Genomic DNA, 15156 nt, shown 5'->3' on the forward strand with positions numbered 1-15156 from the left:
CACCGGTAGATTGCTGGTACTCGGTAGCTTGCTGGGCTCTCCAAGAGGGGAGGAGGAATCAAACCTGGGTTTGCCGCATGAAAATCAAATGACTTACCTGCTGTGCTATCACTCCAACCCTGGGCATTTGCCTTGCGCACAGTTGGCCCCGTCAGCAGAGCCGTGTTTGATTCCTCTGCCCCTCTTGAGAGCACAGCAAGCTACCGAGAGTATCTCACCTGCACAGCAAAGCCTGGAAAGCTACCTGTGATATATTTAATATGCCAAACACAGTAACAACAAGTCTCACAATGGAGACATTACTAGGCCCCGTCGAGCAAATCGATGAACAATGGGAGGACAGTGCTACAGTGTGACAGACAATGTAAGGATATTCAAACCTATTCCATTGGTCTACAGATCTATCTTTATAACAATACCATGTTGTTTTAATTATTACTGCTTTGTAATACAGTTTAATGTTGGGGAATGTGTCACTGTCACTGTTCTCCCATTTTTCATTGATTTGCTCAAGAGGGCTCAGTAACGTTGTGAGACTTGTTACTGTGTTTGGCATATTGAAGTCATCACTAGTAGCTTGCCAGACTTTGCTGTGTGGACGAAATACTCTCAGTAGCTTGCCGCGCTCTCTGAGAGGGGCAGAGGAATCAAACTCGGGTTGGCCATGTTGGCTGCTTGCAAGGCAAATGCTCTACCTGCTGTGATATCGCCCCAGCCCATTGATTAAGAAAATGAACAAAAATGATTATTACTTTGGATTAGTTGAGGAGACAACCTATTAAATGTTTCAATAAATATTTCATCTAATAAGACAGCATATTAAAGGTTTTATCTTAGCAAAAGTGACATGTTTACTCTCACAAAACAAATATTTTATTTTCAATCACTTAGTGTCCAAGACAAATTATACATATAGATCAGACTTAAATATCTGATAAAACAGACTTATATAACTGATAAATTTCATTTCATTTCATTTCATCATCCTGTTATTTGTCGACTGCCTCAAGCAGGCCCCAGTAACGTCTCTTTCATCCTAACCCTGAGATTATATTCAAGGCTCTTTAGGAGAATGAGACCCATCATTGTTACTGGTATTTGGCATATTTGGTACGCCACGGGGAGTTTGCCAGACTCTGCCCTGTGGGCAGGCTACATTCGATAGCCTGCAAGTTTGTCCAAAGTAGGAATGAGATAATAAGATGTCATAAAAGATGTCCTGATAAGATGTCGCTCGGCCGCGAATGCATTCGCGGCTGCGCGGTTCGGGGAGCTGGATTTTGTAGTCTCTGAGTCTTGGCCGTTGATGGGATTACACGGCACCAAGGGGCCAGGTGGTGGGTGTGACCCCTGCCAACTGGAATTTGGAGGATCTGGGTGGAGGATGTTTGACTCCAATCCGAGTAGGCTTGGAGATCTCGGCCTCGGAACCCGCGTGAATTTGTCCCTCTGCCAGTACCTTCACGTGTGCGGAGAGTGGTCTCAGCATGGTGGTGGCTGGTCCTGGAGGTCTTCGGCTGCCGGAGCCCTGGTCGGGGTGGGGAGGAAAGCTCAACCCATTCCCCTCCAATGGGCCCCGGTGAGGAACAACCAGGCGCGGGGGCAGAAGACTGCACTGTTCTCGTCCAGGAGCTGGATTTTATAGTCTCTGAGTCTTGGCCGTTGATGGGATTACACGGCGCCAGGGGGCCAGGTGGTGGGTGTGACCCCCGCCTACTGGAATTTGGAGGATCTGGTAAAACAACTGAAAAATAAAAATATAAAATATAAAACTGATAAAACAACTGAAAAATAAAAAGAGAAAACATGTCATTTATTTTTTTATATTTTTCTCTCTCAGAGATTACCATGGACACCACTGGCTTTTTATCCTGTAATTAAAATATAAAATCTTGGAAGCAGTTGAACAATTAATTTTGTGCTGAAAAAGCCTCACTGCATAGCTATAGTTTTACCACTTTCTGGTCAATATTAATAAAACTCTAGACCCCATCTCTGTTCTCTGTCACCTTCTCTGACAGGTAGCATGGGAGATTTATAGTAATATGAGAGGTTTTTTTTTTTATTTTGAAGAGAGCTACATCTGACAGAACCCATGGCTAGTGATTGGGGGTCATTCCTGGAGATGCTCAGAACATAATGTGTTTCTGAGGTCAAACACAGGATTCCTGCTTACAAGTCATGTTCTCAGCCCATTGAGCTGCCTCTGCAGCTTGAGTTCCTTATATATTTTAGCTTCCTGTGCATCTGTTTGACTCTGATAGACACAATGCTATAGCCCACAGTTCAACTTCCCTAACCCTGTTCATCTGTGGAATAATGCTGAGGAATATGTGATAGAGTCTGCAAAGGGTCTCCATTGGAAAGATCATAATTAACAATCATTCTTTATGACACACACGATCAGGATATGCTGTCTGTGTTCACTCACACCCCTCTCTTACTCAGTCTTTCTGAGGCTATTCTCAGATTAGCAACCAATATCTATATTCTTATTTTAGGATCAGTTTTGTAAGGCCACTAACATAATGCACTCAAATGGAAGGTTTTTGCACATTTTAGTCTTTAAATTGCAAACATAAAATATTTAAAAGGATGTTAACTGGAACTTGTCTTTTTTGCCTTACTGTCCTGAGACAGGAGCCTATTATGGTGACAAACAGAAATAAGAATACTTATACTTATTTTTTAAATAGAATCTGACATTTAGGGCCAGAGTCTTATTCCTCTGACATTATAGTTGGTTTGTAAACCAGATATTTACTTTTCTTCTCCATTTGCCTACATTTCTACCTCATTTTGTATGGAGAGTATCTCAGCAGAGACAAAAGACAAAGTATTATTCAATAAATAAGGAGGATCACAGCATTGTGTTAAATATATTTTCTTCTCATCAAAGAGTATGGGGCATATTTCTCTTGCATTTCAAACCAAATGTGGGACGAATGGTCAAAATGTACAGTTTCAGACAAATACATTTTAGAAATTAAACTCAGCAATTTTAATCATATTCTATTGTACTTTTAAAAATATATAAAGATTAAACTGTTCTTATCTTAATTGAAAAATATGTAGCATGTGAACTAATGGACATTTATCTTGTTTCTTCTACATTAGATTTCACAAATTTACATATATAATATGTCATGATATATAACTTAAGTATGTGCATTTTCATCTCATTGTTCCTATTGATAGACACTATGTAATGTAGCTATATTTGAATCAACCTGAAACTACAAATGTTTGCAACCCAAAGAGTTGTGAAAAAAGAAATAAAAATAATGAGAAGCTATAATGGTCATGGTCACAGTCACGGTCCTCCCGTTATTCATCGATTTGCTAGAGCGGGCCCAGTAACATCCCCATCGTGAGACTTGTTACTGTGTTTGGCATATTGAATACGTCACGGGGAGCTTGCCAGGCTCTGCCATTCAGGCGAGATACTCTTGGTAGCTTGCCGGGCTCTCCGAGAGGGGTGGAGGAATTGAACTCGGGTAGGTCATATTGGCCGCTTGCAAGGCAAACGCCTTACCCACTGTGCTATCGCTCCAGCCCAAGAAGCTATAATGAGTCCATCATAATGTTAGATGCGTATAAAATTCAATTCATTTTATGTATTCGTGGAAGAACAGCAGCCTTGAGAAAAAAATGCAAGGAAACTGTTGCAAATTTCTATCCATACTCATAGAACATCTGCATAACCTACACTTCTACACACATGTGAACCCAGTGACTAGTGACTTATTAGAAAATGGGACCAAGAAAGTAACAAGAAATATCTTGGAGACTGTGAACATTAACACTGAAAAAAATTTGTTCAGGATTAGTAACTTCTGTCAATCATAAACCAAGTCAACAGTTGAACTAATCAAGTAGAAACTATTAAAATATGTGATATATTGTGTATTATTTTGTAGATATGTGGAAAATATTTTTCATAAATTCTTTTCATTTTATCATATCTTTATCCATTTGCATTTATACTACAAAATACTATAAATATATTTACAAAATAAAATTTAAATGTTTTATTTAACCATCCTATAGTTATTTTTAATAGCTCTTAGTAAAATTAGCACACAATTTTACTAAATTTCTGGATGACACATTCAGCAGTAATCAATGCTTACTCCTGGCTCTGTGCTCAGGGAGTACTCCTGGTGGTGCTCTGGGGATCATATGAGTTCCAGGAATCTAGTTGGCTACATGCAAGGCAAGTACTATAGCTACTGTACTATCTCAACAGTCCAAATGAGCACATAAGTAAGAAAGTCAGCATGAAAAACTTTTATCATAAATCAAAAATCAAAGGTTCATGAATCAGTCGAACACATAAGTCTCTACATCACTAGTCCAGAGGCATCATTTTAATCTTTGTATGAGCCTTTGTTACTAACTTCTAAGAAGTGTTAATTTGAGACTTTGTTTTATTTCAATTGGTTAACACTCTTTATTCTGAGTTTACCTTATGTTACATTTGCTCCTCTGTTAACAGATACTACTTCTGCTCACACAATTACAATTTACTGCAGATCAAGGCATCTCAGTCCTGGAACTTATCTGTCTCTTCTCTTTCAATAGAAAATAAATGTGGATTTAGCCTCATTTTTTTTGATCCATACCTCGATCTCTGTATTTGCATGTCTGCCATGCATATTCATGTCACATCTATCCAAAGAAAGGTCAATGTTTGTAACTAAATGGTACAACAAATCTATCATAAATTTTTCACTTCTCTTTTTCCACAAGTTCAGAAGTTTCAGGTCATCTTCTATGTTTTTTTCCCTTTTCAATAAATTTCACTCCTAATTCCATTTATTTAAATTTACTTTTGTATTTTATGCTAAAAATATGCTTTATTAATTTAAATTTTTAACAATGAGGTTTTACATAGTCTGATGCCAAATGAATACAATTAGGAATAAATCAATAGTATTCAGTGGAAGCAGACAAATTTGTAATGTTAATTGCAATGCTAAGTTGAATGTTGCATGAAAAATAGTACTTTTCATTTGTATCTCACACAAATTGACAGTACCTGTCAATGGATTTCTTATCTGCATCTTGTAGATCATCCAATAAATAATCTTAAGTCTTTAGGCTGATTTTTTCCAGATACAGAAAGGATCATAAACTGCTGGTTCAGCCATTCACATTAGTGATTTTTCACTAAGCCCAATATGTTGAGTCTCACCTTTATGCCTCCATCAATTCTGGCTAATTCTAAATATAAAGTATGTTAGCCTATAGTACAACTACCTATCTGTACAAACAGTTCTGAATAACACTAGTTCTATGGTTCTTTGTGCCAAACCATTAATAACTTCTTACCTTTGGAAACAGGTGGAAGGAACAAAGGAAATGTTTTTCCTTTTAAGTCTAAAAATGTAACTCATTATAGTATTAGAAACACGTTTGAATATTTAACAGCAATCATACCATACCTATGCCAGATATGGAAATAATTTGGAATTAGAGGGACAGTAAGGTGCTCCAGGAGGTAGAGAGAAAAAAACTTGAAATTGAACTTTTATCTACGCTGCACACCTGCAATTTTCTCATAGTTGGTGCCTTGGCATTCCTTGGGCTGTAGCTGTCCATCAACTTAGAATTGACTTATTTCAGCATGAATTAACAGAGTTCTATTCTCCTAAGTGGAAAAGAGGACACAAACCTTAAATCTTTCGCATACAGAAAACAATGTTCAATGCAAATTGAGAGGATTTTAATATGAGACCCTTTCAAGCACTTTTTCTCATTAATACTGACAATATTTTTCCCCATTGTCAAAGATCCAAGCAACACCAGGGGAACCTTTTGTAATCAAGACATCAATAACATGGCATTTTGAAATGTCTAATTCCCAAAAAGACCCAAAGGTTGGAGAAAGCAATATATGTAAAGGAAAGAAGTTACTCATACACTCTGCTGGATTTTCAAAGCCAGAGTTATTGTTCTAGGAAAGTTTCAGGTAGACATAGAAAATTATCAAGTTAATGCTTAGATCTTGCTAAAAGCATTCTTCTTTGGTTTTGATATTTTGCATTCTTGTGTTTCATATGTTTTTATGAATCTACCAGTACTTTTAACTATCATCTTCACTTTTTGAACAATTTCTTTGTTTTGATCAAGACATATACTTTTTTTCTTTAATTTTTGCTCTAGGACCTGTGCAAGATACCACACTGTCTGTGTTTTGCGTTCCTTTTGATCTCATTGTGAAAGTGACTTCAACTTGCTGTTTTGTTAAATTACTGAGTGTGGCATCCAGTGAATCTGAGGGTCAGAGACCACTCTTGTAGATGCTTGATCGAGAGTTTCTGGTCTGATGGTTCAGAACTAATGCCAGTCAGTGTTAAGAGACATTGGACCATATCCAGAAGTGTAAGGTGGAACTTGTGCCAGAGATTGACCTCAGTGCTTCACCTATATTGTGTTCAACTGCCTTGGCAATTTCTGTCCTTGGTTTGTCCTTATCTTATTTTTGATTATTATTTTTTTACATTGTGAGGGATTACTGTCCTGTTACCATTATTGTAGGATATTCCTATTCTGTATTGGTATCATTGTTTTTCTCCTCATAATGGTAGGATGAGTTATTGGAAGATAAAAGAATTAATATGTCTTTACAGAACTTCTTATAAAAAATACAGAACTTATTATCAAAAATATGTATTGTCAACATGATTTGCTATTGCTTGTGCTGATCTTAGTATCTTGAGAAAGGCTTATTCATTAGGTTTGTATGCTAGAAGTTTAGCTTTAGTTTGTTTGCATGTTTTTGTCTTTATTTTGGGGACACACCTATCATGCACAGATAGGTGTGCTGAAGGATACGACTAGTGGGCTTGGAGGAATGTAGGGGTGCTGGGGATTGAACCCAGATTTACTGTGTGCAAGTCAAGTGCTTTACTCACTGTAATTTTGGTCCAACCTCAGGAAAGTTTGTTTGTTTATTTATTTATTAATTTATTGGTGGAGGGGAGGGAAAGCATCCAGCTGTGCTTAGAGTTAACTCCGGCTCTGTGCTCAGATATTATTGCTGGTCATCCTTGGTGGATCATAGATGGTGGCAGGAATGAAACCAGGACAGGCAGTGTGCCTGGAAAGTACCTTCACAACTGTATTATCCCTGTGACCTTTGAAAGATTGGTATATTGTATTTTTGTGTGTGTGTATGTGTGTGTGTGTGTGTGTGTGTGTGTGTGTGTGTGTGTGTGTGTGTTGGTATGGGGACAATAGCCGGCAAGGCTATTTTTTGGCTTTTGGTTTTGTTTTGCAGCCATTTTTGCCTCTGTGCTTACAGATTCACCCTGATTATTCTGGGGAGCAAGTAGTTCGTGGAATAAAATCTTGTCCCCCCCCCACCCCCCCGCATACAAAGCAGGTGCTATTAGCCACTGAGTTTCCTATTGATGTCTTATTTTATATATCATATTTTATGGAAAGAAATAAATAATTGAAACCTATACTTGAGAAATGGAGAGTAGTTCAATTTATTCTGCGAACCCAATTCATTAATTTGGACAAAAAAAAAAAACTCAACACAGAAATTTAATGAACGATGCAGCTATCTGAAGATTTAAATAATAAATGTTCCCCCATTGCCTATGGTCCACTTCTGTTTCTATTTCTGACACCAAGTTTGGTTCTGTTCTTCTGGAGAAACATTTTGTTTCCTGGCCATCCCATATGCTACCTGTGTGTTTTGGGCGAGTTCTCCATTGTTCTGAAATGTCAGAAGCCTCATCCTTCCATTTTAGTTCTGGAATAAAATCAAGAGCAACCAACCCTATTTGCTGACATTTTCAAACAAAACTGGTATCTAAAATGAGTTTTTTTAATACAAGTTTTCTAGAATTCATTAACATCTTTCAGTCTCTGATAAAGATCCTTGTCCTTATGTTTATATATTCATTATCAGTGGTATACAGAATGTTTTTTGTCTAAAAGTAGTACAATAATAAAGAACTGTTAAATTGAACCTTGATAACTTTGAAAAACTAAAGATGTCTCAAAACACAATGTATATTCAGATGACTTATAAGGATCTCTTGATCTCCTCACTCTTTGTCCTTGCACACCAGTTTGCATGAAATTACACATGTACACTCAGGTGCAGATGCATGTATGTGTACAACACATTCTTTGTTCTTAATCTTTAAAGGGTTTCTAAATAGACAACTCTCTCTGAATGCTTGACTCTACTGCCTATCTGCCATTGGGTAGATAGGCATCAGTTAATATTACTAAGCACTTCCTATAGGGAAAATAAAATTCTGTCACTAGAAATCAAAAGTTCTGGACTCACTTTGTACTTTTTTTTTCACTGGCTATTATTCATAAATTGGCAATGATGTTCTCCACATGCATTAAAACATTTTGTTCAGTTTTTTATTTTACTGTTGAGGTTCTTTGGCCAGTTTTAAAACATGGGTGCAAATAGTTAGATATATTAGGTCAAGGTATCTGAAGCTCCTCTGTATCTCATAAGAGATATCCTATCATGTGTCTTACCAAGGATGATTCTTTTATTTCATAAAACTTTTAGAAAAATACACATATTTCACACATAATAGCAGGATTGCAAACTATTACTAATCTTTAATGAGAATATAAAAAAAATGAAGTTGATGATTAAGGCTTTAGTATATTGGGTGTTATTAGGTAACCATAACAGAATTGTTAAATATTGCTTCTACAAAAATTAAATTTTAACAATTTCATAATTATAATACATGTATGTGTTTCTATAAGATGAAGATCAATATTAATAAGAATTATCAAAAATTATTAAATAATGGAAATTACTGATAAGAATTATTTAATGAAATAAAGCATATTACAATATTCAGAACAAAAAAATGAGCGAAGGAGCACACCACAAAAAATAATTTCCAAATGTCTTGGTTAAACTAATAGTTCATTCTTTTTTCCAGAGGTAGCACAGTGAACTGCAACAGCCATTATTAAATTTACTTTTATTTTATTTATACAAAACACCAATTAGAATTCAGAAGTTGAAAAACAATAAGTAAATCAAAATCACTTTGTTCATTGCTAAATCATGATTTAAAGAGGAAATGTGGCTCTTTCATGTCAATGTTTTATAACCTGGGTAAAATTTAACTAGCACCTCAAATCATTTCATTCAAACATAACCAGATGGCTTTGCTACATAAAGGTTCTGACAATCAGGAATTACTTTGGAATAAATACTTTGCTTTCCAAAATATATGAGAAATTATAATTATAAACTGAGAACATGACCAGGTTTTTCATTCTAAGCAATCAATCTTGATTACAATTTAGGAAATCACATATAGAAGAATATTATTGAATAAATATTTCCAAATCAAGCATATTTGAATCATTTAAGGGAAATTTTACAATAAAATGTCAAGATACCAATTCTTTAGAACTAATTTTATTTTAAAATATGCTGAGTAAAAGTTAACAGTTCAAATATTATACATTTATATATATAAATAATCTTAAATGGTTTTATTTTTTAATTCATTAGATTATCATTATTTTTGATTATACTACTATCTCTACTACTATCATTACTTTGATTATACTACTATCTCTACCACTACTAGATATATAGTTTAAAGAGCAACATTTCTCAAGAAGATTTTTCTTCCTAACTTCATATAAATATTATATTCTCTATTTCTTTACTTTTACACATTTTTTTAATTAATTTATTTTTTTTAATAGTGAGACATCATGAGGTACAGTTGCAGACTTACACAGTTTTGTGCTTGGGTTTCAATTATACAATGATCAAACACCCATCATTCCACCAGTGCGCATTTCCCACCACCACGGATCCCAGTATCCCTCCCACCCCCTAGCCCCCATCCCACCTTGCCTTTGTGGCAGGGCATTTCCCTCTCTCTCCTTTTGAGTGCCATGGTCTGCAAAAGAGGCATTGAGTGGCAATCATGCTTGGTCGACAGTCTACCCTCAGCATGCTCTCCCATCGTGGGCGGATCCTCCCAACACCCTTTATTTGGTGTTCCCTTCTCTTTCTGAGCTCCCTTTCCCCCTAACATGTGTGGTTGGCCTCCAGGTCATTGAGTAAAATTTCTGACACTAATCTCTGCCATTCTTGGGTGTTAGTTTCCTATTTTGTTACTTTATGTTCCCTAGATGAATGCAATCTTTCTATGTCTGTCCCTTTCTTTCTGAGTCATTTCGCTTAACATGACACTTTCCATGTAGTACCACTTGTATGTAAATTTCATGACTTCGTCTTTTCTAACAGCTACATAGTACTCCATTGTATAAATGTACCAAAGTTTCTTTAACCAGTCATCTGTTCTCGGGCACTCAGGTTTTTTCCATATTCTGTCTATTGTAAAGAGGGCTGCAATAAACAGACAATTGCAGATGTCACTTCGGCTATACTTTTTTGCCTCTCTGGGATATATTCCCAGGAGTGGTATTGCTGGGTCAAATGGGAGCTAAATTTCTAATTTTTTGAGAATCATCCATACTATTTTCCAAAAGGGCTGAACCAGTTGGCATTCCCATCAACAGTGAAGGAGTGTCCCTTTCTCACCACATCCGCGCCAGCACCGGTTGCTTTTGTTCTTGTGGATATGGGCCAGTCTCTGTGGTGTGAAGTGATATCTAAGTGTGGTTTTGGTCTGCATCTCCCTGATGATTAATGATGTGGAACATTTTCTCATGTGTCTTTTAGCCATTCGGATTTCTTGTTTGTCAAAGTTTCTATTCATTTCATCTCCCCATTTTTGGATGGAGTTGAATGTTTTCTTTATGTGGAGTTGAACCAGTAATTTGTATATCCTTGAAATTAACCCCTTATCAGATGTGTAGTTGGCAAATATCCTTTCCCATTCTGTAGACTGTCTTTGTATATTGGTCACTGTTTCTTTGGAGGTGCAGAAGCTTCTTAGTTTAAGATAGTCCCATTTTTCTATCTCTGTTTTCACTTGGTTGGCCAGTGGTATGACATCTTTGAAGACATCATTAGCTTCTATGTCATGAAGGGTTTTGCCGACATTTTCCTCAATGTATTTTATAGATTCCGGTCTGATGTTGAGGTCTTTAATTCACTTAGATCTTACTTTTGTACATGGAGTTAGGCAGAGATCTGAGCCCATTTTTTTGCATGTAGCCGTCTAGTTTTGCCAGCATAATTGTTAAAGAGGCTTTCCCTGCTCCACTTCACTTTTCTTGCCCCCTTATCGAAGATTAGATGCTCATATGCTTGTGGGGGGGACATCAGTATATTCAACCCTGTTCCATTGGTCTACAGCTCTGCCTTTGTTCCAGTACCATGCTGTTTTAATTATTCCTGCCTTGTAGCAGAGTTTGAAGTTAGGGAGGTTGATTCCTACCATTTTCTTTTTCCCAAGAATTGCTTTAGCTATTCGTGGGGGCTTATTGTTCCATATAAATTTCAGGAGTGTTTGCTCCAATTCTTTGAAGAGTGTCATGGGTATCCTAATAGGAATTGCATTGAAATTATACAGTGCTTTGGGAAGTATTGCCATTTTGACAATGTTAATTCTCCCGATCCATGAGCAGGGGATATTTTTCCATTTCCTCGTATCCTCTTTTATTTCCTGAAGTAGAGTTTTGTAGTTTTCTTTGTACAGGTCCTTTACTTCCTTAGTTAAGGTGATTCCTAGGTACTTGATTTTCTGGGGCACAATTGTGAATGGGATTGTTTTCTTCATGTCTCTTTCTTCTCTTTCACTATTTGCAGTATTGTGTCTCTATTGGCAGCATCGATCATTCTAACTATAATATGTCTTGGAGTGTTTCTGTTGGGGTCTCTTTTAGCTGGCACCCTTCGGGCTTCTTGAATCTGAATGGCTGTATTGTGGAGCTCTGGGAATTTTTCGGCAATAATTTGTTTCAGCATGGTTTTTTCATTGGGATTGTTTCCCTGAGCTTCTGATAGTCCAATGATTCTAATGTAGTTTCTTCTGGAATCGTCTTGTAGGTATTTTCTTTTTTGAATAATGCCTAATTTGTAATTTTCATTACTATAAGTATACATTTTAATAAGAGAATAAAAATCACTGATCCTTAGGAATAAGTGGCCAATAAATGGAGTCACATATCAAATGATCTACTGTTTTCTATATGCATCTTAGACTTTAGGAACCAACTAAATTGTGGAAGATTATAGAATGAATTTTTAAGGAAGTTATAAAGGAAGAGAGGGGAAATAATGAAGCTTCTAATAGTTGGGCAAAATACTTGGGTAAAGATAGAATTAATAATAATAAATCATTACATTTTTCTCTGTGGTCTATAATGTGAATCCTGTTCTTTTGCAAGATTTTTGGTAAAATTTTCATTTCTACCATTTGCCTTTTTGAATTGGATTTTTTTTTAGTAAATTACCAAATATTCATCTTGCTTGAATATTAGCGTAAAATGAGAAGAGAAGCAAGCCATGGAATAGAGTGGTGTCTATGCTACACCACTCTATTTTATTATGTTTATCTCCAATTGAAGGAATCTATTGCCAGAAATAGTGCTAATGAGTCTTCTTGTTGGAACTTTAAAGGAGTTTGTCTCAGACTTGAACCTTTTATGGTTTAATCTAATCCAGTGTTACTCAATGTTTTTCACACCATGGTCCCTGTCTGACATTTTTCTTTTCAATGGGCCGCTGTTTGTTTGTCTGATCTGCTTGCTCTCTAATCTCATGTTGTGATTCCTAGTGAGTCAGTTTACATCTCGGCACCCCTTAAAATATCATGGGTTGGTTATTAATGTTCCTTGTTGAGAAACAGTGTTCTAAGTATCTCGAAGACTTTTGGCTCTAGATGGGAAGCTAAAAAGAAATTTTTCTGCTCACATACATTCTAATAACTTTACAGAGTTCTTGAATTTTATTTAAGCAATTATTAGCATATTTTTCTTCCTGAAATTAAGATAGTAATTTGTTTTAACAGTAAGAATTAAGTTGATTTTGCTTTGTGAACAATACAACATAGGTATTTTGAGTTATAAGTCTTTAGGCTTCCCTTCAAATTTTTTGTTCCAGTAGTATGACTACAAACCTTAGAATACAATAAACCAAGCTTAGTTATTTCAAAACATTTTAAAGAATTGACTTATTTTTAATAGTCAGAAGTAAAAGATAAGAATAATTGTATTATCTTAATCAATTAATAGATTCTTTTTTAAACAATTACTTTCAAAACTGCACAATAGATTTTAAAAGATTCTGTTGGTCCACCATGTATGTAAACAACACAATTCTGATTCATTTATTTTAGCATAACATATTTGTCTTCAAAGTTTTCCATCAAAAACAGTAACATTTTTTTTTATTTTAGAGAACAGCCTCATATTATTAAAGCAAAAAAAAAGTTAACACTTTTTCTCACAAACATCTTGCCACAACAAAATTAAAACACATAATATAATGTTGGGTACCAAGTTTTCAGATTATAAATAGTTTTATAATGAGGGGTATGATGAAGACATAAAAATTAAAAAATGTCCTCCAGTTGTGGAAATGCTAGGGGATATATGCTCATAGTTCCAGTACATACGTGAAGTGTATGTGCATGTATATCTACTTATGTATACAAAAGCTAAAATCCCTGTTGGTACGCATAATAGCAATAATGGTTGAAAATTGCAATGAGCTGCAAAATGGTTTGGTCTTAAATGGAAGAACAATTGTTTTCCTTTTACCTAACATATCCCAACTCTCTTTTTAAATACACTCCATACCATCTTACTTTTTCCTTTCCAATATACACTATAATGAGGTGTCACCAGAGATTACTTTCAAAGAGAGAAAAAAAAAGTTTCTGGTATAAGTGGACTGAAAAAGTGCTCCTTCTAATGCTGTGAATTATTTAATGTACATTGAGAAAGATCTCACTTCTTTGTTAGTGCTTTGATTTTTTCCCTCTAAATATTTCTCTCTCTCTCACTCATTCTCTCTCTCTTTCTCTCACACATATACAAGCACTCATCCATGTATTTTTTATCTTTTGTTTCCTCTTTCCTTTATATTTAGTTTTGCTTTGGGGACTCACATAGTGATGGTCAGGGGTTACCCCTGGCTCTGCATTTGGGCATTACTCCTCAGTTCTTCAGAGGATATATGGGATGGCTAGAATTGAATTCAGGCTAACCATGTGCAAAGCAAACACTATTCCAGCTATGTTCTCTCTCCAGTCCCTTTTCCCTTTCTTAAGAATCCAAATCATAAATATAGAATATGCTAAGACTTTTGGAGGACACACTAAATTAGAATAGAGAAATTTTCCTGTTCTATTAAGTGGGATTACTGCCTCAACAGTTGGGGAAAAAAATAAATGAACAAAATGTACAGGAAAGAATAGAACCAGCAAAAGTATGAGAAGGAAACATGCAACTTTTCTTTCAAACACAAATTTCACCTTTAAACATGTTCATTTCCTCCCTACAAACTCAGAACACAGAAATACAAATAATGTTGTTTTTCCCGAGGTATGTTATCTTTTCACTGGTTATAGGAAGAATCTTGTAGAAAATTAGGACTTAAAGTCAAGAGTTAGAATTCATGGATTCAGGCAAAAATAAGCTTTTAGAAATAATCTACTGTCTCAATAATGGCTGCTTATATGTGTGTAGTAATTACTACAAAACAGATAAAAGCTACCTGTGTGTAGGGGTAACTTCAAATGATGTAACTAAAAATAGGTGTCTTTTTCATATTATTTATAAATCTATAATAACGTTTTTAATATAACTTTGCACTTTTTTCTTGCTCTCTTTCTATTTCTAAATTTCTCTCTCATGTACAGTTTTTTAATTTTGATTTATTTTTTGGATTGGGGGGGCTTCCCAAACTCTGCTCAGGAGGTCTGGGGGAAAGTGTGCTGCTGAGTTTGAATCATGATTGTCTGAGTGCAACCTAAGTGCCTCGGCTCCTGCACTATCCTCTCTGTCTCTTTTTGTCCTCTAATAATTTAGGGTTCACCAGGATTAACAAAGCAAATAATTGGGAGCTGGAGCGATAGAACAGCGTGTAGGGCGTTTGCCTTGCACTCGGCTGACCCGGTTCATTCCCAGTATCCCATATGGTTTCCTGAGCATCATCAGAAGTAGTTCCTGAGTGCATGAGCCAGGAGTAATCCCTCATCATCATGGGGTGTG

Source organism: Sorex fumeus, unplaced genomic scaffold (genome assembly GCF_029834395.1).
Source record: "Sorex fumeus unplaced genomic scaffold, SorFum_2.1 ptg000098l, whole genome shotgun sequence".
In the NCBI taxonomy this organism is placed as follows: domain Eukaryota; kingdom Metazoa; phylum Chordata; class Mammalia; order Eulipotyphla; family Soricidae; genus Sorex; species Sorex fumeus.